We start from the raw sequence: 23,418 nt of genomic DNA, 5'->3' as shown, positions 1-23,418 counted from the left end.
AACAGAATGATAGTCCATGATATGTAGGGTCTAAAACCAAACACACAGCAGTCACATATCCTTCTAGGAAAAATTATAAGACATAGAGGGCAAGATTTATTTCAGAAATAAAAGCTTCACAGTTGAAAAGTATTCTATAAAAGCATGGTGGTAGAACACCCTGAAATCTATTAAACATAGTTGTCTAAGTGATAATATAAATTAGTTGAAAAATGGAATGCAAATTTCCTAAGCAAATTTCAAAGATCAAACACATAAGCTAATTTTAAAAATAGCTTATATTAATTGTTCATATTGCTAGACAGTCTTACTCTGCAGACTCATTTAATCTCAAAAATAAAATTTACAGGATGAGCGACATTATTACCCCTATTTTCCAGATGAGAAGGTTGAGACACAGAGAGCAAATTGCCTTAGGTTATATAACTAGAAACTGGACACGACAGCCTGAATTTTTTTAAATTAAGAAATTGGGAGAAGTAGATAGTAAGATCCCTTGGATGCATTATACATAGCTTAAAAGAATGTGGCTAAAATCTCACTCTTCCCTTTTTCCCCCAAATCATTATTTTCCCATATCTCACTATTTCCCTAACTGGCCTTACCTTTCATCCAGTACTCAAGCTAAAAAACAAACAAACCAACAAACAAAACCCCCCAAAACAGAAATTATTTTAAATTATTCCCTTTCCTGCGTAAACTCATATTTAACCCAACAGAAATCTCATCAGCTTTACTTTCAAAATGTCTCTTCTTCATCCGATTTGCTCACTTCTACTGTCACACCCTTAGCAAACAACCATCATTCTTCCCACCTCTGACTGCTTCTATAACTTTCAATCGATCTCCCTAACTTTTGCCCTAACCCCCTTTAGTCGACTCTTCACCCAGCAGCCATGAAACATGGCACCGTCCTTAACACCCTCCCATTGCTCCTGGGACAGAACGCTGACTGCTTCTTGTGTCCTCGGAAGCCCTGCATGTTCTGGCCTCTCTTTACTGCTTCCTCCTTATCCTGAATTTAGCATGCCCCTCTCATCTTTTGACACCTTATGTTATTCTATGAAATATTATTCCAATATTTCATAGAATATTGGAATAATACAGCAAACACATTTGAGTCAATATCGTTACCTCTTTGTCTTTCACTCATTATGCCCCAGCCCACTGCTGGACGGACCTGAATAAATGTTGGGTCTAATTGAATAGAAAGTTATAGGATAATTAAAATATTATTAAAATAAGAGCAAAATTTATCAACTGTCACTAAAACCCTATATAGAGATAAGGTCATAACTGTAAATACTTTTATTAAAAAAAATAAAGACTAAAACTCCATTTTAAAGGTTGTACACAAAATATTAGGGAAAATTATAAAGAGTAAATTCTTAGATTTGTAAATTACACTGTTTTCCAATTCTGATTATTTAAAAAACTACAAAAATGCAATCAAGACAAATTAAATTGAATAGCAAATTTAATATGAGACAGAAGATGTAGGAATATATAGGAATGAATTCTTTAATTTTTAAATTTTAAAATTGTAGAAAACACTATATTCATAAAAATTTAAGTATTAATATTTAGTGCTGATTCCACAGCATCTAGAACCATGCCTGGTACAGGGAGGTGTTCAATACTATTTAGTGAATACATGAATCTTATAGAAAAATATTACTTGTGTCAAGACATAAAGAGCCTCAAAAGAGCGAGAACCCTGGAGAGGGGGATATTTTATATTATCAAAGAATTATTTTGAATTTCCAAATCCTCTCATTCCATAAAATTGAGCACTTATATGCCAGGAACTACTCTTGACACTGAAAATACCCACCCACTGCCCACCCCTCCAAATGTCTTCATAAAGTTCTCTTTTCCTATTAGCAATAAAAAATAAATAAACCATAACCAAACAGGTGGTGATAGGTGCTATGAAGAAAACTATAGCAGTGTGAGAGGAAGAAGGAAGGGGGTCCATGGATGCTTATACCTCGGGAGAGTCAGGCATGGTCCCTTTGGTGTTATCTGAGCAGCAGACCTGAAAAACTTGTGGAGAATGAGCAAAGCTGGTTCCAGAGAAGACAGAAGGTGGATGAGCCCTGAGAAGCACGTGCCTGTGCCCAGAGCTGAGTGAGCCAGGCACAATTGGTCAGACCCAGGTCACGTGGGCCTCAGAGGCACTGTACTCTGAATACGAACAGAGGCTGCTATGATCTTGATCTCACATGATCTAACCTGCATTTGAACTCCACACTGTGGCCGTGGTGTCAAGCGGAAACTCTGGGGTGCGAGTGAAATCTGAAAGAACAATTTCAATATCGGTCATTGCTCTAATCCCAGCAAGAGATGATGGTGGCTGAAACCAGAGTAGTTACAGTGGGAATGTCAAAAGTGGTAGAGCTTTGAGTATATTAATGGCCAGATTCTGGATTCGTACTGAAAATGGAGCTGACAGCATTTGCTGATGGATGGGGAGAACTTAGACTTTAAGATAGTAAAACACCTCTATAAACTGCAAAAACAAAAGAAAGTACAATACTGGTTCAGTGCAGAAATCAGTAACTAGACCTATACAAGAGATAGCCCATTAACAGATGCTAGAACACGTTTTTTGTTTTTTTTTTTTAATTGAGTACATGATAAGCTTGAGTTTACAAATCGAATATGTGGAGAAGAAAGAATTATCCAATAAATGGTGGTAAGATAATTCATTACCTATTTTTAAGTCATCCTTAGCCATCACACATGCCAAAGGAATGGTAGATGGAATGATAAATTTAATGTGATCAATTTTTAAAGGCAACCATTAATATCTAGAAGAAACTTTTGATGAATTTTTATTTGAGCTCAGTGCCCATAAAACTTCTAAGTTTAGCAGCAATGAAGGAAATCACAAAGAGGAAAAAATACTAGAGAGTTAGCTAGATAAAACAGAACTTCTATAGGTCAAAAATGAATAAACAAAATTAAAATCAAATGAAGAATTTTTTGCATAAATACGACAGCAGTCAACATTCTAGTTATGCAGAAATATACTTAAAAAATAAACAAATAAAAAACAAATCCTAACCATATGGTAGAGAATTGGCTTAAAGACCAAAAATAGAGTCACGCTAACACTTTTCTTCCTGTAACCAATTCTGGTGCTAATCAGGATTTATATTTTCTTAAAATCTTCGGCATTTAAAATACCACTCAATGTTTCCAGATAGAAGGAAGACTTGGAATATAAAACTGAAATGGTTAGCTAAATGATGATATCACAGAACATTGAAGTAGTCAGGTGACCTATAGCTTAGACATATAGGAAGAATTACGTTTGGGAAGAAATATCCAAATAATACATATAAGTAAAGAACTCTACATCATCAATTAAAACTAAGAATTCTAAAAGTTACAATATGCTGCTCCCCAAATATAAGATCCCAATATATTGCTGTGGACAAAAGAGGCAATAAAATACCAGATATCAAATGTGAAATGCCATTCAAAATGATAGTGGACAGTACCTATGAATAATATAGGCAGTACTGATGGTCGCTGACTCTCTAGGAGCGAAAGGAAAATAGAACGATCTCAGGAATTGAGAGGCTTGTGAAAATAAACTTTAGAAAGCAGGACCCTTTCTCACAGGTGCAAAATTAAAACAGTACTAATAAATATACTATATGATGTGAGCCAGGCATTATGTTAAATTCTTTCAATATCCCATTCAGCCCTCCCAACAAGCCTAGGAGGGAGGCGTTCTGATCCTCATGTTACAAATGAGGGACAAGGTCTCTGAGCTTGAGATCACACAGCTGATAAAAGCTGAGCAGGGACCCCAAGGTGAGCCTGCCTGACTCCAAAGTACATTCTCTTAGTCGTTAGCATCTTGAGGCTGTGGAAATAAGCAACGTGGACTGGTCTACTACATATTAGACTTAGGGGACACTCCTTGAAATTTCAAAGAGGAAAACACAAGGTCAAGGAATCTGATCCTGGGCAGCACCAGTGGAATCCCTCCTCCAGAGGCAGAGCAGGACCAAGCACAACGGATTCCGAAAAGGAGTCTTCCATCCACTTCTTCATCTCTCCAGCAAGTGCTGATTGAGGCCTTGCTATGCACCAAGCACTGGGCTAGGCACTGAATGTTAAATTCGGAATCGATTTCTAAGGGCAGAAAGGAATGCTTAGGATGGGCATTCTCGGCTTTTTTAGATTGAACTCACGAGGGATAAGCATGCTTTAAAAGAAGAAGCCTTTTCTTGTCCTCGCATAGTGAGCGCGATAAACCACAAATCTGACACATGTCTTTCTGTCTAAATTTAACCCACGAACATTTTGAGAGGTGAAACATTTGGACCATGGGTATGGTTTTCCGAACACTTGAAGAAAATAGCACGAGGTCATAATTTTGGAATGGGAAGATGCTTCCGACTTGTTGAAGGTGAAATCTGTTGAGATTCCCTATACATTTATTTCTGTATTCCCAGTGACTAACCAAATAAGTTTAGAGCTGGTTTACTTCCTACTGCGATTTGTGTCATATTGGCAATGCTTCCTAATCTTTATCTTCAGGTTTCTCCATCCTCTCTCCCATGATGTCAACTTTGAGGGTATTATAATATGCCCTCTATAAAACCTGGGAAGAGAGTATGAGTTTTCCTTTAAAACATGTGAGAGGACTTATGTAGGATGGGGGTGCTCTTAAAAATGTTATATTGTATATGAGCAAGTGAAAACATCAGGATATTTCCATAATTAAATATTCTCTTCTAAATTATGGAGAGTCAATTTATTTCATCAATTAAATTCGATCCCAGCTGACAAAATTTTCTAACTGGAAATTTTATGTTTGTGTAACCAGGTTACTTGGAAAATAATGGCTTTGTGTTAACCAGCCTCCAAAAGTCTAAGTGTAGGACACCAGACTCCTCGAAGGACGGCTCATGTCATTATGAAGGTGAGGCTGGAGCCCAAGAGGGAGGAAACAGGCAGCATTGCACATGAGCATGACCTAGTGGCTGGTTCCCTGAGTGGCATTTATGGCAGAAAAGAAAAGACTACTTGTCTGTTTTCCAAGTGTCAGGGTAAGTGATGTGTATGCAGCTGTGTTCACGGAGAGGTGAAGAACAGGAAAGAATAGCATCCTAGAGAGAAAGCATAGGTAAGAGAAGGACATTTGCAATTCCTTAATGTTAAGCAGTTGGATCTCCTCACTGCCTTCAGGAACCTGGACCCATCAAAAGCACTTCTTTGCTTAAGTAAACAGAATGCTCTTACTGATTCTTCACAAGGAACCAAATATGATAAACTTTGCCTCATACTGGCTCCCAAGTCATTGTGGTGAGTTTATTTAGACTGTGAGACACTTAACAGAGCTTATGGCCAGCATGACTTGCCATATGCACTTCATCAGGGGATCACTGGCCAGTGTGCAGTTATATTGCTAAATAATGTAATATAAGTGAGATGCATCAATCCTAGAGAAAATGCAAAAATGCTATGTAATGTTTCATAGCCAAATATGTAATATACATGCCTAAGCACCACTATAGTCCCCTTAAACGTGGCTTTGCATGCCTGTCAACATTTTGATTAAGGTTGACTACAAGAAAAATTATCTGAAGCCCTTTTTATAAACCCCCAATGATAAGAGTTTCATTTTAAACACATGACTATTGCTATAAGAGTCAATATTTTGTTCCCATCAGATTTTATAGAACTAGACATTTCCTGCCAGGAATCGTGAACTTACTACAATATTCCTATCATAGGTCTCAGTAATTTGGATGAAAAATAAGGCCAGAGATGCTAAAGTTACAGTCCTGCTAAAATAAAATTAAAATTAAAAAGCCAAATCTCAATTGCCTCCCTTGAAAATTATGTTGCATAAATTTGTATATTATTTTCATGAGGTTCATCTATATAAATTTAAATATTTTTTTATTTTTAAATTTAAGTTTTTAATTTTAATTTTTAAATTATTTTTAAATTTAAATACATTGGGACGTATTGCCTACATATTTAAATTCTATTGAGTAGTAAACCTATGAATTGCTAAGAGATTTTTAAAAATTATCACATCTCTGATTAGAAGTGAAAGTAGCAGCACTGAAAGGATGATGTAGAGTATGATTTAACTGAAAAAGGTTTGGACTAGGAGTACAGAGACCTGGGTTCTAGTGTCTACTTCGTCACAAATATGTTGCATGATCCAGGCCCTCAGTTTCCTGTTCTCAGACCACTGATGGAGGGGGAGATTCATAATTTTCTGTATTAGGTAGAATGGTACATGTTGCAAGAACAACAACAAAAAAAACCCCAGCTCAAATTAGCTTAAAGGATAAGGGATTTTTCGATATATGCAATGTGAGAGACAGGCTTTCAGGTTGGACTCAGGCTCCATCTTAGCGATGTTATTAGGGACCTAATTCTCTCCATCTCTCCAGCCTGATATCAGCTTCATTCTTGGCCTGTCCACCCTCACCATCACCAAATAGATGCCAACATCTGAGAATACACATTCAGAGACAAAATGTCTGCCTTGCATTTAAAGCAAAGTATTTGCATTGTTCTCTGATTAGACTAATGGGGACTGATACCCCAGAAGTGCCTCAGCTGTGTGGGAGAAGTGTGCCTGCCTCTTGAAAATCTGGCCTTTTTAAAAGGAAGGAGTAGGGAAAATGGATGTTTTCTAGGTAACCAATAAATACCCGGTACACATTCTTGTTTTGTTTTGTTTTGTTTTTACCAATTTTGACCTTCTACTATTTTAAGTTCCTTGGGCCTCACTAAATTTGTGCATTTATCCAATTAGTGTTTTTTTTAAAATCTAAATCATGGCTCCTAGCTCACTCCCAGGAAGATAACAGCCTGGTTAGAGAGAGAGATAAGAGAAATAATTATTCCAATCACCAAAGAAAAGATTGTATGAAAATACATAAATCAGAAACAAATGGACGTGGGGAGGTATGGTGCAGAAAATAGGGGTAGAGGCATAAGGCAGTGATCTGAGAAGCCTAGAGAAAAAGATTAGCCAAAGAACAGGGTGAATGGGGAAAAGGAGCAGAAGATGGCACATGAAAGATTGTAGGAGCCTTTGTGTACTAGTGGGGGGAGCTTCTACTCTGTATAAATATAGTCAAACCTTTTGGGGGAAGTGGAACACATTATTGTCATCTTCAGAAGACTGAAAGCATCATTTAGGTACCATAACATCAGTGACCAACTCAGAACTTTGTAGACTGTTTCTTTGGCTATGCAGAACTTTTTAATCTGATGTGGTCCCACTTGTCTGTTTTAGTTTTGTTGCCTGTGCTTTTGGCGTCATATCCAAAAAATCATTGCAAGACCAGTGTCAAAGAGCTTTTTCCCTATGTTTTCTTTTAGAGTTTTATGGTTTCAGGTCTTACCTTTAAGTCTTTTCATCTATTTTTAGTTGATTTTTGTGTAAGGTGTAAGATAAGGTCCAATTTCATTATTTTGCATGTAGCTATCCAGTTTTCCCAATTCCATTTATTGAAGAAACTATCCTTTACCTATTTCATATTCTTGTCACCCTTGTCAAAGATCAGTTAACCATATATGTGTGGGTTTATTTCTGGGCTCTCTATTCTGTTCTATCGGTCTATGTGCCTGTTTTATGTCAGCACCATACTGTTTTGGTTATTATAGCTTTGTAATATATTTTGAAATCAGGGAGTATGATGCTTTCAGCTTTGTTATTCTTGCTCAAAATTGCTTTGATTATCTGGGATCTTCTGTGGTTCCTTATGAATTTTAGAATTGTTTTTATTATTTCTGTAAAAAAATACCATTAGGATTTTGATAGGGATTACACTGAATATGTAGGTCACTTTGGAGAAAATATTTACAAATAATATATCTTAAAATATATAAGGAACGCCTACAACTGATTAGCAAAAAACAAGTACACTGATTCAAAGGGCAAAGGAACCGAATAGAGGACATACCAATGGCCAACAGATATATGGAAAGATACTCAGTATCACTAATTATCAGGAAAATACATATCAAAATCACAATAAGATATCAACTCACATTTGTTAGGATGGCTATTATGAAAAAAAAAAATAGGTAAGTATTGGCCTATTTGGGGATGTGGAGACAAGGAAAATCTGTTGATAGGACTACGAAATGATGCGGTCACCATGGAAAACAGCATGGCAGTTCCTCGAAAAACTAAAAATAGAACTACTACATGATCCATTAATCCCATCCTCAGTATATATCCAAAGGAATTGAAAGCGGCACCTCAAAGTATCTCCGACAACAGCATAAATGAACCTAGAGTATATTATGCTTATAAATCACGATATCGCAACAATCTAATACAGCAGTATTGAATAGAAATTCAAAATTACACGTTAGAGAAATGTAATAGTAGCAGTAATAGTCTTAACATTCAATGTAAATCAAAGAAACAAGAGTTTCTCACTTTGGACATCAGGTCTTACTTCAGATGTCAGAACTATGTCATGACTCTTGAATGAGTGAACTTCCAGGTTATCAAGGGAAATATAAGCAGTGTGGACCCACAAGCACAGGACTGATTTGACTGAAAACGTGAGATCTCTAATTCCTTCCTAATAATAGAATGAAACTATCAATCCACTGATCTATGCTATCTTCTGAGAGAATAAAAAGGAAGTGATTTATTATTTTCAGGAAAAGATACTTTGGTGACATACCCTTTTCTTCAGATATAAATCATTTTTAGCTTTCTCACTACCACCTCTAAATTAAGATTCTAGAGCAGGTAGAGAGACTGGAAGTTACCAAGGACCCTTGAATTTGGGCCAAAAGTCAGACGCAGATGGGTGTAAACCAAATAAATACTCAGTTTCTTTATGCCCAGGTGAGCTGAGGCTCTGGGAATTCGGGGATCTCTGAAGGATGTAACTTTGGGCTGGAGAATTTTCCAGAAATTCATTCTACTTTGCAACCACTGCAGAGGGAAGCATTCCTAACAATACAGGACCTACTCGAGCAAGGTGAACATTTTCAGAATTGCATGAAACTAAATTTTCATCAGTGTCCTGTGGGACTCTCTGAATGACCCCTGTATTTTCTCCTGTGCATTTTGAAACACCTGGAGTAGATGTTCTTTTGGAAGAAGAGAAGGCCAAGGTCAAAACAAAGCCAGAAAAGCAGCTGTGCATCCCTGAAACCCCCGAGGATCCAATGTTTTTCCGGAGATTCCTTGAGTGTCACAAAGCCGGGCAATTCGGACCCTGTGGTCCAGCCTCTGACCCTCAGACCCTGGGGGAGGCCCACTGATTAATTCAGGAGCAAAATGTCCTTTCTGTATTGCTAGATGGCATATTCATGCCTCAGACTGATGTACAACAAAAAGCATTAAGTTATGGCTCCATTCCAAGAAAGAGGCCTTACTCATTGCCTAATCCCAAGTGAGAAATGCACAAATCTATTTCCACATGGGAGGCAGTGTACAACCTTGCAATAACTTCGATGGTCCCGTAACCGAGGGCCAACTGAGATTTTTTGCTTCATTCATTTTCTGGAAAACTATTTAGCCATGTACATCAGCTGGAGTTTGAAAGCAAAACAAGTAGTAAAGAAAAAGGAAAGAATTTTAAAGGAGAATGAAACAACCACAACAGGACAAATAATCCTGAATCGCAAATTAGAACGCTCCACTGGCAGAGACACAAAGGTAATATTTTCACTAGAATGAATAGTCCTAGAAAAATTTGTTCTCCAATATCAGACACAACCAGGCCTTTCCTTCCATCTGAGACATGAATGTCTCCTTTTTCCACTTCATCTTTTTCAGTTATCCAAACAAAATTTTAGCAGCAGAAAAAATAATGAATTTAGTCCATTTAGGTCCAGTATTTCCTCGTTAATGGATTAACTCCTTGGCAGCAGTCAAACAAGGCAGTCTGACTCCAGAATATTTCTTTCTCTTTTATCGCCTTTAGAATTCCAATGTCACTGAATAACTAATTATATTCTACTTAATTTTGTACCAGTGCAAGAAGCAGACACCTCAGGAGCACGCGAATTTCATCCTACAGAACCCTTGGGAGGCTTTGTACAGCCCAGAGATGGACTGCTAGTTCAAATGTCTTTCCTTTCACGTGTGCGTCAGAATACTTTAACTTCAACCACGCTGCTAAGAGGCTGTGTTTTGGTTTAAAGTGTGCACAAAGGAGAGGATCGCCACATATGGACCATTATTTGCTTAACTGTCTTCATTTCCCCAGTGCCCTGCTATTTGAGTGCTCTGTGTTCCTTTTTCTTTAGCTTTGTCACGACGGTAAGTGAAGAAAAATTGCGTCGTTCCTGGGAATAGCATGTGCCAAAGAGCCTAGCATTTATTTGGCCGAGCGTTTCTCACAACTACGAGTTTAACGATGCCCTTACTTTCTTCGATACTAAGTGGCAAAGGACAGAGTATGGCCCAGATGGTTAGTTAGCTCAGGGACGTTCTTTTCCCCTGAGTTGCTGCTCCATGCTCCAGAAGCCAGGGTGCCCGTTTCTCCTCCCTTCTGTGACAATTTTGAAAATAAATGCCACTCTAGGTGGTGGGATTTAAAGTAAATTTAAATGCAAAATCAACACCAACAAAAGAGAGCGACAGAGTGAAAGAGAGAGAAGAGGAAGAGATGAAGAAGAGGAAGAAGAATGGAAGAGAAAGGAAGGGAAGAGAAAAGAGAAAAAAAAGTGTCCCTGTAGAAAGACCTGGAAATGCAGTTAGGGCAGCCATTGCAGTAGCTCACCGCTCTTGGCTGTGGGCAGTGGTTGGGTGCAATCCAGTGCTGTCAATCATTCACTCCCGAAGCTGTCATACGACTTGAGGTTGCAACACAGAACAGCAACATCAAAACTTGAAGTGGGGTAAGGAGAGGAAAAATAACATAGCATTTCCTTGAATGTTACTGCGCCTCTGCATTTGGAAAGGTTTCACAGTGCCCTCCATTACCCTTATCTTTCCTCTGCCTGACCTTCATTTTTCCCTTCTTTTGCCTCCTATGACTTCCTCTTTAGGATCTACTACGTAGCATATCTAACAGTAGGGATACGGTCTAACTGGTGGAGGATGTTGGAAGGGAAGGAAGACATTCAGTCTGTTTGTTCACACCTCCCGCATCTGCTCACCAGCTAGCTACTCTGTCCACCCTTCCCAGCCACCTTAGCTTGCAGCTGGTGGCTTCCTCGACACTAATTCCAATGGTAGCCCTATAATTTCAAAACCGAGATTCCCAGCATCACTCTGCCCTCTTGCCCATTTCAGAAATGGTTTTCAGCCTGTCTAGAGTTTCTAGGGATCCTAATGCCATGTCTTGTTAACCCACCTCCTCATTGCCACTGATGCTTGGATCCATTTGATTAGCCGGGCTCAGAGCAAAGCTGTTTACCCTCAGGGGGCTTCATAACAGCATCGCTTACAGGCCTGTCAAAACCACGCCTTTGTATACTTGACTCCAGGAGCTTTGAACTTCTTTTCAGTGTTATTATACAATAAAGCTCTCTTTATAAGATTGCTTTTCAATTGAGTACTTGAAATAGAGAGGGGTAAGGCAAGTCATATTTACCTTCAGTTTCATACCCATTCATCTTGAGAGGGAGCATGTGTCTCTTTTGGAGCACTGAGCACTACAGAGCTGAGCCAGGAAGTACAAAACGGTGTTCTTTGCTGCCCACCCATAAACCATGCCCCGCGTCCAGAGCCAAGCACGGCCGCCGAAGTGCCTCTCTCCACAGCAGCTAAGCCTGTGGTCTCCCCTCCAGGCCTCCCCAGGGAACAGAGCCTAGAACTATAGTCGATCCACCTCTGAACATAAGTGTTTTACTGTCTTTCTAAGGCCAACACCCCCGCCCCGAAGTTCTCTTGGATTTCTTCCCTCCACAGGCCCCACTGAGCTGCCTCTTCACTCAGTCCACATGGCAGTCGCCTCCGCCTGGGCCCTCTGGGCAGTAAATAGGTCAGTTGTGACAAAAAGGTTTCAGTAGTCGCTAATGCGTCTTGCTGCAGGTGGCAGGCAGGTTCCCATGTGTGGTTCGCATCAGGCTCTGCTTATTATCCCAGTACCTTACCTGGTTTTTTTCTTCTTTTTTTCTTTTCCTCTGGCCCCTGGCCCATTTCTGCAAAAGTAAGAGTGTCGTTTCTTCAACAAACAAAGGATTTCCTCTGCACTTCATAGGTTTGGTAAAACTCCACCACTTTAATATTTCTCTTCCCACTCAGGGTTTTTTTCCAAAAAGCACTGTGCCACAAGGGCTATTGGACGGCGTGAAATGTTAGGCTTTTTTTTTTTTTTTAATTTTATTTTGAGTACAAGCACTTGGAAAACCTCAGGCACATAAGCTCTGTCACCTGCATGGGTTCTTACCAGGCTGTGACTCAGGTATTCAGAGACTGGGTAGCTAAGTCCTTTTATTTATGCTTCCATTAGGAAAGGAATAGACATGGAATCAAAATGATAGCATTAGATTGTACTCCTGGTTGGTTAAGTCTCTTCTTTATAGGAAGGATGTTTCAGAAATAGATCGAAAGATCAGTTTTTTAAAAGTTTTGAAATAATCTTTAAGTACAGTAACCATTCATTGAGTGCTTACTTTAGGCATTGGGCTATAGGCTTATATAGATTGCCTTATTTAATTGATTCAATAATCTTATGGGTCTTATTACAATTTCCGTGTTACAGATGTATAAATAGGTTCAGACTAAGTAACCTGCCTCCGGTCTCAAACAAGAAAATATCAAAGCAGAAGCATGAGTGTAGATTTTATTGAATCCAAAACCTGTGCTACTAGCTGCCCTGTCAAAGAGCCTCCCTTACTGACAAACATATGATTTGAGTTATTCAAGCTCTCATAATGATCATTTAGAAATTAAGACATCATCGCTCCCAGCAATTTTGCTAGCTCCTCTAGCTGCATTTTGAAAAAAAAATCTGGACTACTGATCCCCAGGATACTTGTACATGCTTTTGCTCCTCCTTAACTATGTAAGGCCTACGTGCTGAATTCAGGTCATCTCATGCCTCCCGTGGCCTGTCATGTATCAGTGTCACGACCTCTCCCATTACATCAGACTGACAGCCTAACCGTTGCAAAACTCTCTCAAACACGTCACTAAAATATTTCAAACATGTTAACTGCCTGACATGCTGAATGTTAAACTTGGTATTACTCTCAGGTTTTTCTCCTAAGATGTTTTAGCATTTGCTCAAATTCCTCATTTATTCAATCCTACTGCTTATGACACAATTTGCATAAAACTGCACAATCGAGACTACTCCGTCATGCCAGAAAACCCACTTACTCGGCTTCTAGACAAAACCATCCAAACAAATCTGTTCATTTCTACTTCCTGTTACCTACCACCTCCAGGAGTGACCACCAAGTGCCCCATACCTTTCATTATATCTGAGCGTAGTAGCTAATATGTGTCTTCCTCTACGCACATGCGTGGTGCTGCTGACACACAACAGGCTGGGCTTCTGGGGCTGCTTTTTCTAAAGCAGTGATACCTGACTATGTTCGTCTGTTGTCCCACCCAGCCATCCCCTCTGCCACGAATGCATCTGTGATCACTGGTAAGACTGTTGATGGAGGTAGAAGCACAGTTTGTCAGTGGCAAAGATCAAACCTAATTAGAACATCAGTTGTTAGATCAAAGCTATGATGCTAAAATCATCAGGTTAGGGTTCCAGCCAACTAAGACGCTTGGGAGGTGTTATTTCATGGTGATAGTGGTGACTTTTCATCACCAAAGTTCTTCCACTTGCCATAAAGAGTATTTGCCATTCTTCTAAAAGGAAGCATGGAAGCCAGACTCTCAAACTTAACACTATTTAAAAACACTTCAGTTGCTCTCCAGTCTCATCCCTTGCTATTCCGTGTTCTTAAAGTCTGTGCAGCAGCCACGCTGAATTTTTTTCCCTTCCCTAAACATACCACTCTCCTTTGTACATACCGTCCTTCTTCCTCCTCCCCATTCTTAGTTTCACTTAGGTAACTATTCAAATCTTCGATTAGACATCAATCCTCCCAACAAGCTTTTTCTGACATCACCTCTCCCCTCCACTAGTCAAATCTACACCAGAACACTAAGTACTTTAGTATATGTGCCACAGAAGGGAGCGCATAATACTAGGTACTTTACATAGAATAACATTGACTCACTCGCTTAATGAATATTTATTAAGCACCGACTTACTGCTCTGGGTTCTGGATGGAGCGAACACTATTCATAATAAATTGAATAAAGATTATAGTACTAATCAGTTTACATTCAAATTTAAAAGAAAAGATCTTTTGTTTTTAAGAGATGTTTGGGTTTGGGAAATGTAGATGAGGATGACAAGATAGAGAGAGGCTTGTGGAGGGGGCAAGGTTTTGAGATTGGGTGATCCAAGAACATCTCTTTGAATCTTGACATTGGAACCGAGATGGGAAAGGTACAGAGAAGTATGACACGTAAAAATCTGGGGGCGGAGCCCTGCAACACAGAGGAGCCTCTCAAGCAATGACCCAAAGGCCGAAGCTCCATTTTAATTAATTCTTTACTTTTCTGCCTCCTTCTATAGATTATAAACTCACTAACTGTGGAGATCTTTTTTTTCTGGTCCCCTGCAGCACTGTGTCCCATGTGTGAACAATGATGCCTGGCACTGAGTAGTTGCTCCGAAAACATTTGTTGAAGTTATAAAAACAATTCATTAGCAAAATGAAATCAAGTAGCTAATTATTAAAGTATTAAGTCAGGGAAGACCCCTATGTAACATAAAAAGATCAAGGTCTTAAAAATCGCAGAGTCAGTGGTCTTCAACTTCTATCATTTGGCTTTGTCCACTAAATTTGAGCTGTGCACATGGACCGGAAGCAACGTCTCTCCACCAGCAGATGTGAGGAAAGAAAGCCCTCATCCTGGGATGCAGACCAGTGGGGCAGTAAGAATCATTTGCTAAAGAGCAAAGCAGATGCTGAGAAGCAGTCATAATAACTAAGTCATGCCCAGTTGGTTATAAATATACCCTCCCCCAACTCAGGCCTACGCCCCTCTCTCTCTCTCCCAGCCTGGTGGGTGCTCCCTTTGAGCCACAGCATGCTAAACTACCCAGCCTGCCCAGCAGTGGGAAGACACTGCATTGCTCGTTCAGAGCATAAGTCTATGTGCCAAAACGTACATCAGAGAAATAGTCTCCACAAGTAATTCCCCCACCCCTGCCCAGAGCACCTCAGAGCTTCTCCTTAGTTCCTCATCCACGTTCCACTGCGAGGTGTCCTTATACTAGAATTCCTTCAAGTCTGTTCTGGTGTGACAGACATATCAATCATAAAATCAGGGGCTGAAAGAGACTTTGAGAGGCAATTTGAGTCAAAGCTTCCCCATTTTCAGACAGACACATTTAAGCAAACTGTACAAGAGGAGAATCTACCACCTATATTATTTTAAGCCCTAAAGGCAGAAATTCCATGATCTTTCATAATAACTCAAGTTATTGACAGTAGTGGATGACACAGTCTTTGATTAGATCTAATAACATGAAAAGTCTAAAAAGTTGTCAGAGGCTTATATTAAGGAATTAATGCTGAATGGCAGTAAAGTCAAAATCTGTAAATATTTTGTGTTTCTGAATGTGAATGTCAAGATAATCAGTATTTGGATTGAAAGCAAAATAAGGAGGTGGCTGAAATAGAAGAGAGCATAGAGTATATTGACTGTTTGGCTTCAGAAAAACAGTTCTGTGAATTTTCTACCCTCCTGACCTATAACTATATCAGCAAAAGGACAATCGTTCACCTTTATCACAAATTAGGTCATCAGGGCATCTGAAAAACATTAGTGCCCACAGGTTTGCTCAGCAATATCCACTGGCATTGCAAATAGGTTCCATTAAGCAAAGAACCTAGATTTCATCTCTCGTTCTCACCTAAACTCTTAACCGCTTAGGTTCTCTTCTAGCAGACAGCCCCTGATTATAGTATATTTGAGTTTCCCTCTAATGAGCTGGTTAAAAAAAAATACTCTTACACAAGAAAATTTAGAAGGGAATCTACACACCCATATACCAGGATCACCGTCCTTTAAATAAATCACTGAATTATATTCAAACTATAAAAATTAATACATGAAAGTCCAACAAATAACAAATGGTCTATTTGAACAAGTGTTATTGAGCAAATCACCATGGCATATGCAAGGTACCAGAGTATACCTGAGGAAGATGCCAAGGGGATTAAGATGCAGTGACTCCCTTCAGCCGAGCACCTCTCTAGTGAGACAACGATACCCCACAATGGACAATGGGAGAGAGAACAAGCTTACATCTGCCAGAGAAACTGCAGAATTTCACCAAGAAAGTGGCATCAGAACTTAGCCTTGAAGGGTAGTGAATATTTTAGTATCTTTTTAAAGAAAAATAAATCTTCATTTATTTAAATCATAAGTCAGATTTTCTGCTTTTTATGAGAAAACGCATTCCTAACTGATGCAGTGGAAAATGCCAACAACCAAAGATATCTTTTTCTTTTAACTATTGTGATATAATTGACATATAACATTATGTTAGTTTCAGATGTACGACATAATGATTCAATATTTGTATGTATTGTGAAATGACCATCATCATAAGCCTAGTTAACATCTGTTACCATACAAAGTCATAAAAAAAAAATCATATATCTTTTTGATTGTAAGAATAAAGCTACAACATAGGCTGGCTTCAATAAGAAAAAATTTTTGTTTCAATGACAAGACCAGAAGTAGAGAGGGCTCTAGGCTCAGCATGAATAACTTCATGATATCAGTCAGGTTCTCTCCATCTCCTCCTTCATCTTTCGTCCTCCATCTTTATCTTCGTCTTTGGTTGGGTGATAGTAGTTCAAGTATCACATCCAGATACAGCCACAACCAGAGGAAGGTGAGTGGCAGTCTCCCTCATTGGTAAGATAAAGCCTTTACCAGCATATCTCCTTTATGTCTCATTGGGCAGGATTAGGCCACATAAAGTTTCCTAAACCAATCTCTGCAAAGGACAGGGAATTCCCAAGACTGAAGTAGACTGTCCATCCTTTGTAGTGTGCAGTTAAACAAGCAAAAATCAAGGGCTAGGCATGCCCAGTGGAGAGAACATCACGAACAACAGCGGGAGTCAGAAAATACTGGGCGTGAAAAGAAGACTGTTTGGACATGAATAAGATACGGAAGATATAGCAAGAGAAGGAAAAGGAAGAGGAGGAAAGATGATAATGAAAAGTATCATTTATTAGGCAATTATGTGCCAGGCATTATGCCTAGAAAGTTATATATGTCATCAAATTTAATTCTCACAATGACTCTTTTGTGAAGGATATTATTACCCCTTTTTACAGATGACAAAATTGAGGCTGACAGAGGTTTAAGAGGTTGTCCAAGTCCTCATAGCCAATAAGTGATAGAATCAGAATTTAACTGCAGATTTGATTCCAAAATTCATATTTCATGGTACACGGGAATCTAATTCAGCTAAAGAATAAGGTATATGTATAAAGGGCAATACGAAAATAATTAAATTTGTATTGCGGAAGGATTTAATACCAAAATAAGGAATTTGGATTTTATTCTGTGGGCCAAAGGAGATGCTGAAAAATCCCTGAGTGGAAAAAAAAAGAGTCAAGATTAGAACTGCTTTTTAGAAGGAATATCTTATCCATGATTTGTAGAATGGATTATGATAGGAAATCAGACAACTGAGTGACCTAAGAAGCTATGGCAATTCATCTGGCAAATCATGAGAAGGACTGAAATCAAGTTAATGGCAGTGGAGCTAGAAAAAAAAAGAAGAATCTTGGAATATGGCAACTTAATGTAGGATATGAGGGATTTAGGAGAGGGTGAGGTGGAAGATGACTCAGAGCTTTGAAGTCTTGGAAACTGGTCGAATGGTGGCATCGTTCACATTAGAAGGGATATCAAGAGGAGTTGGATAGCTGGTAGGAAGAAGGGCAAGGCTTACTTTAACTTCTTAAAACTGTCCTTGACCAGAACCTTGACCAGCACAAGTTGAGATAACAAAACGGTAAAGATCAGTGCTACAGATCGCAAGAGGAGAAATACACCAATCAGTTATGTTTTTCCACCTTTCCAAATTTGTGTTTGATTTTCTTTCCTCGATCCCTTCGTTGTTTGGCAATTGCTCCATTAGTGGATGAAATAAAACTTACAGAGATGGTGAAATCACTTTGAGATTTCTCTTTGGCATATCTGAATTGCCAGCATCACTACTCTTGCACTTTGGGGCCATTATTAAGTAAAATAAGAGTGACTGGAACACAAGCACTGCACAGATAACAGGATAGTCAATCTGATAACCAAGGCTACTACTAAGTGACAATGGGTGGGGAGCAAGTATGTCATAGATAACACTGGACAAAGGGATGAGTCACATTCCAGGCAGGAGGGAGAGGAACATGTGAGATTTCATCATGCTACTCAAGACAGCATAGGATTTAAAACTTACGAATTAATTATTTCTAGAATTCACCATTAAATATTTTCAGACCACAATTGACCACAGAGAACTGAAACTGCAGAAAATGAAACCATGGATAAGTGCAGAAGACTGTAGTTAATATCTAAAATATGTCAGGAAGTCTTGCAAATCAACGAACAATAATAAAAAAAAACAGGAACCCACAAAACAATGGTCAAAAGAAAAGTCACAGTAGAGATATCTCAAAAGGCAATCATATGAAGAAACAGAATAAAATAAAAAATTACAGAAATTCAAATGAAATCAACAATGAGATATTACTTTACGCCTATTGGCAAAAATCGCAAAGCAGATTATTACTTGGTGACTTTGGAGTCAAGGGGATACGGGAACCTTGTGGACTGCTGGTGGGAGGGTGGAACAGTGAGCACAGTGTCAGCGCTCAGTCAAATTTAGTACAAAGTCCCTCCAACCCAGCTGTCTCACCCTTGGGTGTGAGTCTTCCAGAGAAATCTTTACACCTAACCGTAAGTGGAATAATACGGTAATATTCATTTCAGTGTAATTTATGATGTCGTTTGTCAGGGTTGGAGACAACCTAGGTGTCCATCCGTGAGGGAATGGATAAGTAAAATGTGAAAGATACGCGTTATAAAATATTATACGGAGGTTAAAAATGAAAGGATTAGAAGAACACACAGCAACCTGAATGGGTCTTAAAAATAATGTTGAGGGGAAAAAACATAATTAACAGAATGTTTTCTATAGAAAAAAAATACCATTTATGTAAATTTAAAATAGACACACTTGCGGTATATTCATACAATAGAATTTTACCCAGTAATAAAAACAAATGAACTACAGATGCATACAACAATTTGAAAGGATCTCAAGGGAATTATATTGAATGAAAAAAGTCAATCTTAAAAGTCACATATAATATACATTTATTTATGTCACATTCTCTAAAATTAGAGAGATGGAGAAGAGTTTATAGCTATCAGGGCTTGGAGATTGTCAAGGGAGACTGTAGAGTGGCTATAAAGTGGTAGCGAGAGGGAGCCTTGTGGTAATGGTGATGGAATAATTCAGTATCTGGAATGTCGAAGTGGTTATATGAAGCTGATAATTATTTCAGAGATATATGATAAATGTACACACATACACACAACACAGTTTCCAAAGAATACATACAAATAAAATAATAAATGACAAATGTATTAGAATGGCTGTCTGTGCTACGAAGACAATAAGAGGGAATGAGGAAGATGATAGATTATAAGAATGGATAGATGATAGATAATTGATAGATGGAAAGGTAAATAGATGATAGATGATAGATAGATAGATGATAGATAGATAGATAAATAGACAGACAGACAGAAATACAGACAGAACATAAAGGAGCTTTGCACAGGTCAATGTTTATACTAGGCCATATAATGAGATAAAATAACTTAACACTGCATCTCTGGAAAAAAACAAAAGTCAGGACACAAAAATTTTAGAGCACAATGATCCTAACTTTGAAATAAAAATCTGTTTGCTTAGCAAAGAGACAAGAAAGAAAAGTGTTAAGTATAGCTGCAGTTGAATGATGGAACTATAGGTTATTTTTATTTGCTTTTTCTATTTTCTCAATGTTTTACAAGTTTATGTACTATTATCATCAGAAACAAACATTAGTAAAGACATTAAAAATTATAAAGATTATTGCAGATTATGAATACATACATACAAGTTCTATTCAAAGTAACAAGGAAATATATGCCTTCCAACCTCTTCTCTTTTGCATTCTTCCTCTGATAAGCTCACACATCCTTATAATTTTAAAAGTCTCTAAATGCAAAAATAGCATCCTTGAACTCAGCATCTCACCTGTACTCCCTCTTTCTGTCTGTTGTATGTCTCTGACTAGATGTCCTTCCAGAATCTCCAGCCCAACACAAAAAAAATCTCAGCAAATCTTCCTGACTTCTGTATTTTTGTAAAAGGCACCAACAATGTTCTAGTCTGTGTAAGCTGCCAGATATGATAACATAATCACTTTCATTGGCCAATGTACAAAATGCACATAGAAGAAATGTTGATGTTTTTAGGCACATCTGCAACTCCTTGAGAGATGTGAATTAAGAGATCATGGCATATTTAGAGAACTTCACATCTCTGGTTTGACTAGACAACCTACTGCATGTAGGGATGGACGAGGAGTACAAAAGACAGTCTGAAGCCAGGATCTAAGGGGTTTTATAAGTCATACAAGAACTATGAACTTCACAGTTTATGATGAAGAGCTACTGAAGAAATTTATGCAGAGAAATGTGATTTTAGAAAGACAAGCCCTCTTTTCCTGCCAGCTGGAAGCTGCTGCTAGAACTGATCTCCCACAGACCTGCCCCTCCACAGCCCCCATATCCCACCTTCACATATGATGCTTCCAACAAGGAGACCTATGAACGTAACCACGGACAATGCTCCCCACTCGCCCTCTGCACTGACTAAGCCACCAGCTTTTGCTTTCACTGCCAGTCCAGGTTTTACAGAAGTGGGATGAGGTGCCTGCCAGTGGGGGCATCTCGTGGAATCAGTGGGAAAGTAAGAGGCCACCTCCATGTGGACCACACGCCTGTGCACTTCACTGACATGGACTTGCATGCTTACATTGTGAGCAAGGACGCAGAGCCTACACAGCCATTGGCCACATCCACAGCCTATGGCCCAGGCCCTTCTTCCCCTCACGCCAATGGGAGACTTGTTTGACTGGCTCTGTGCTTTAGAGAAACCAGGCTGGGAGAATGGCTTCAGCCTCACAGGGGCTCCATTTATCCATGACACGGAAGTTATTTTCTACCCAGGAGAGAAGAGGGTTCAAATCACTCAAACTGCTGAGGGACTTGACCTGGAGAAATCCCTGAGCGTTAAGACCAACATTCGAGGCCAGGTGCCTTATCTCCCAGCAAGTGTCATAGCCCACGTCGCTCCCTCCAAGGAGCTTTACCAGTACTCAGACCCTGCTGTGACCTCCATGCGCCCCAGAGACTACTCTCTCGCATTTGGTGCCATCAACCAAACATTCTCCTGCCGCATCCAGCACAACATCGCTTAGCAGAGTGCAGGCCCGTCCCCAGAAACCAGAGAGTGCAGGCGCGAGGCCGCACCCGGCAGCTGACCGCGGTCAGTGTCTTTGCCTTGCGAGAAAGAGCGCTTGGATTCGCCGCGACCAATCAAATGGGCCCTGTCGAAGGGGACTCAGACCCCGCCCCAGCGAATCTTTGCTATGACAGCAGCCACATATGTGACACGACAGCTCGGTGCCATCCGGGGACAGGTGTAGACTACACCTGCAAGTGCTTACCTGGGTACCATGGAGTTGGACAGAGTAGTGTGGATGTAAAGAGATGTGCAACCGGCTTCCATCACTGTGGCCCCAACTCTGTGTGCTTCAACTCGCCTAGAAGCTCCAGGTGTGAATGCGGAGCTCTAATGAGTTTGCTGATGACCAGCACGCTTGCGTCTTGATTGCCCCACCTCCCAACCCCTGTGAGGTTGGCAGCCACACCTGTGCTCCTGCTGGCCAGGCCCGGTGCATTCACCACGGAGGCATCACATTCAGGGCGCCTGTCTGGTTATGCTGGCGACGACACCAGTGAACCGCATTCATGAATGCTCCGATGTCACCCCTTGGCTGCCTGCTGCAATACCCCTGGCTCCTTCTCCTGCCGCTGCCAACCTGGCTATCATGGGGACAGACTTCGGTGCCCCCCTGACCCCACCTCAGGACTGAAACCTTGTGAACACGAGCAGCACGATGGCCAGGCGCAGCACGCCTGTCCTGGCATCGGGCGACGAGCAGGGCCACTTCCTGCCACTGCAGTGTCATGGCATCACGGCTTCTGCTGGTGCGTGGACCCGGCTAGTCATGAAGTCCCTGGTACCCGGACTCCACCCGGCTCCACTCCACCTCACTGTGGACCACCAGAGCCCACCCAGAGGCCCCAGACCGTCTGTGAGCAATGGAGGGAAAACCTGCAGCAGCACTACAGTGGCCTGCCCAGGGATGACCAGGGTGCTCCAGTGTGATGACTTGAGCCACTTCACTCCCCTGCAGTGCATGGGAAGAGTGACTTTTGCTGAGAAGAGGTGCAGGGCACCGGCTCTCAGCCAGGCACCACCACTGTATGTATATCCATGGTTGCTCCACCACAGTCCAGCCCCGCCCAGGCCTGACGTGACCCCTCCATCCATGGGCACTTTCCGGCTCTATGCCCAGGGCCAGCAAATTAGCCACTTGCCCCTTAATGGTGCCAGGCTTCAGAAGGACATAGCCAAGACCCTGCCGTCACCGCAGGGCTCCACGGTTGTGGGAATTGACTACAACTGCGGAAGAGGATGCCGTACTGGACAGACTGGAGTCGAGAAGCTTCCAAGATCGAAACGTCATCTTTAGATGGAGAAAACAGAAGAGTTCTGATGAATAAGGACATTGGACTACCTAACGGTTTAATCTTTGACTCCTTCTCCAAGGTACTCTGCTGGGCAGATGCAGGAACAAAAATCTGGAGTGTATACTGCCTGATGGAACTGTACGGCATGTCATTCAAAACAGCCTCAACTCCCCCTTTGGCATTGTCAGCTGTGTAGATCTTCTACCCCAGGAACCGGAGGAGGGATGATGTTGTATCAATAAGTAGAGACAGCCGCCAGTTTACTGACTAGTATCATCCAGGGCAGCGATCTCATCTCTGCAGGATCACTGCAGTCTACCCTTACTGCCCAACAGGAAGAAAGTAAATATGGCATCATAAAGGCCATGGAGTTTACCATCAAGACCTGGACCCTAAAGAACACTTACTGCAAACAAAGGCGAAGAAAGCGAAAAAGGATTTGGCCATTAGAAGTTCCTGGACGTGTAAGATGAACGTTAAAGACTATATTTTGTAAAAATTTATACCTCAATTTTTAC

At 40.3% G+C, this 23,418-nt stretch overlaps 1 pseudogene; it reads left to right on the top strand.

The window, feature by feature from the left end:
• Positions 1-23,096, top strand: part of LOC120613183 (nidogen-2-like) — a 28,796-nt pseudogene extending 5,700 nt beyond the window's left edge.
• The last annotated feature ends 322 nt before the right edge of the window (positions 23,097-23,418 follow it).

The sequence above is a fragment of the Pteropus medius genome, unplaced genomic scaffold, assembly GCF_902729225.1.
Source record: "Pteropus medius unplaced genomic scaffold, Ma_sr-lr_union100, whole genome shotgun sequence".
NCBI lineage: Eukaryota > Metazoa > Chordata > Mammalia > Chiroptera > Pteropodidae > Pteropus > Pteropus medius.
Note: the sequence above shows the minus strand (reverse complement) of the source record. Positions and strands in the feature narration are given on the sequence as shown.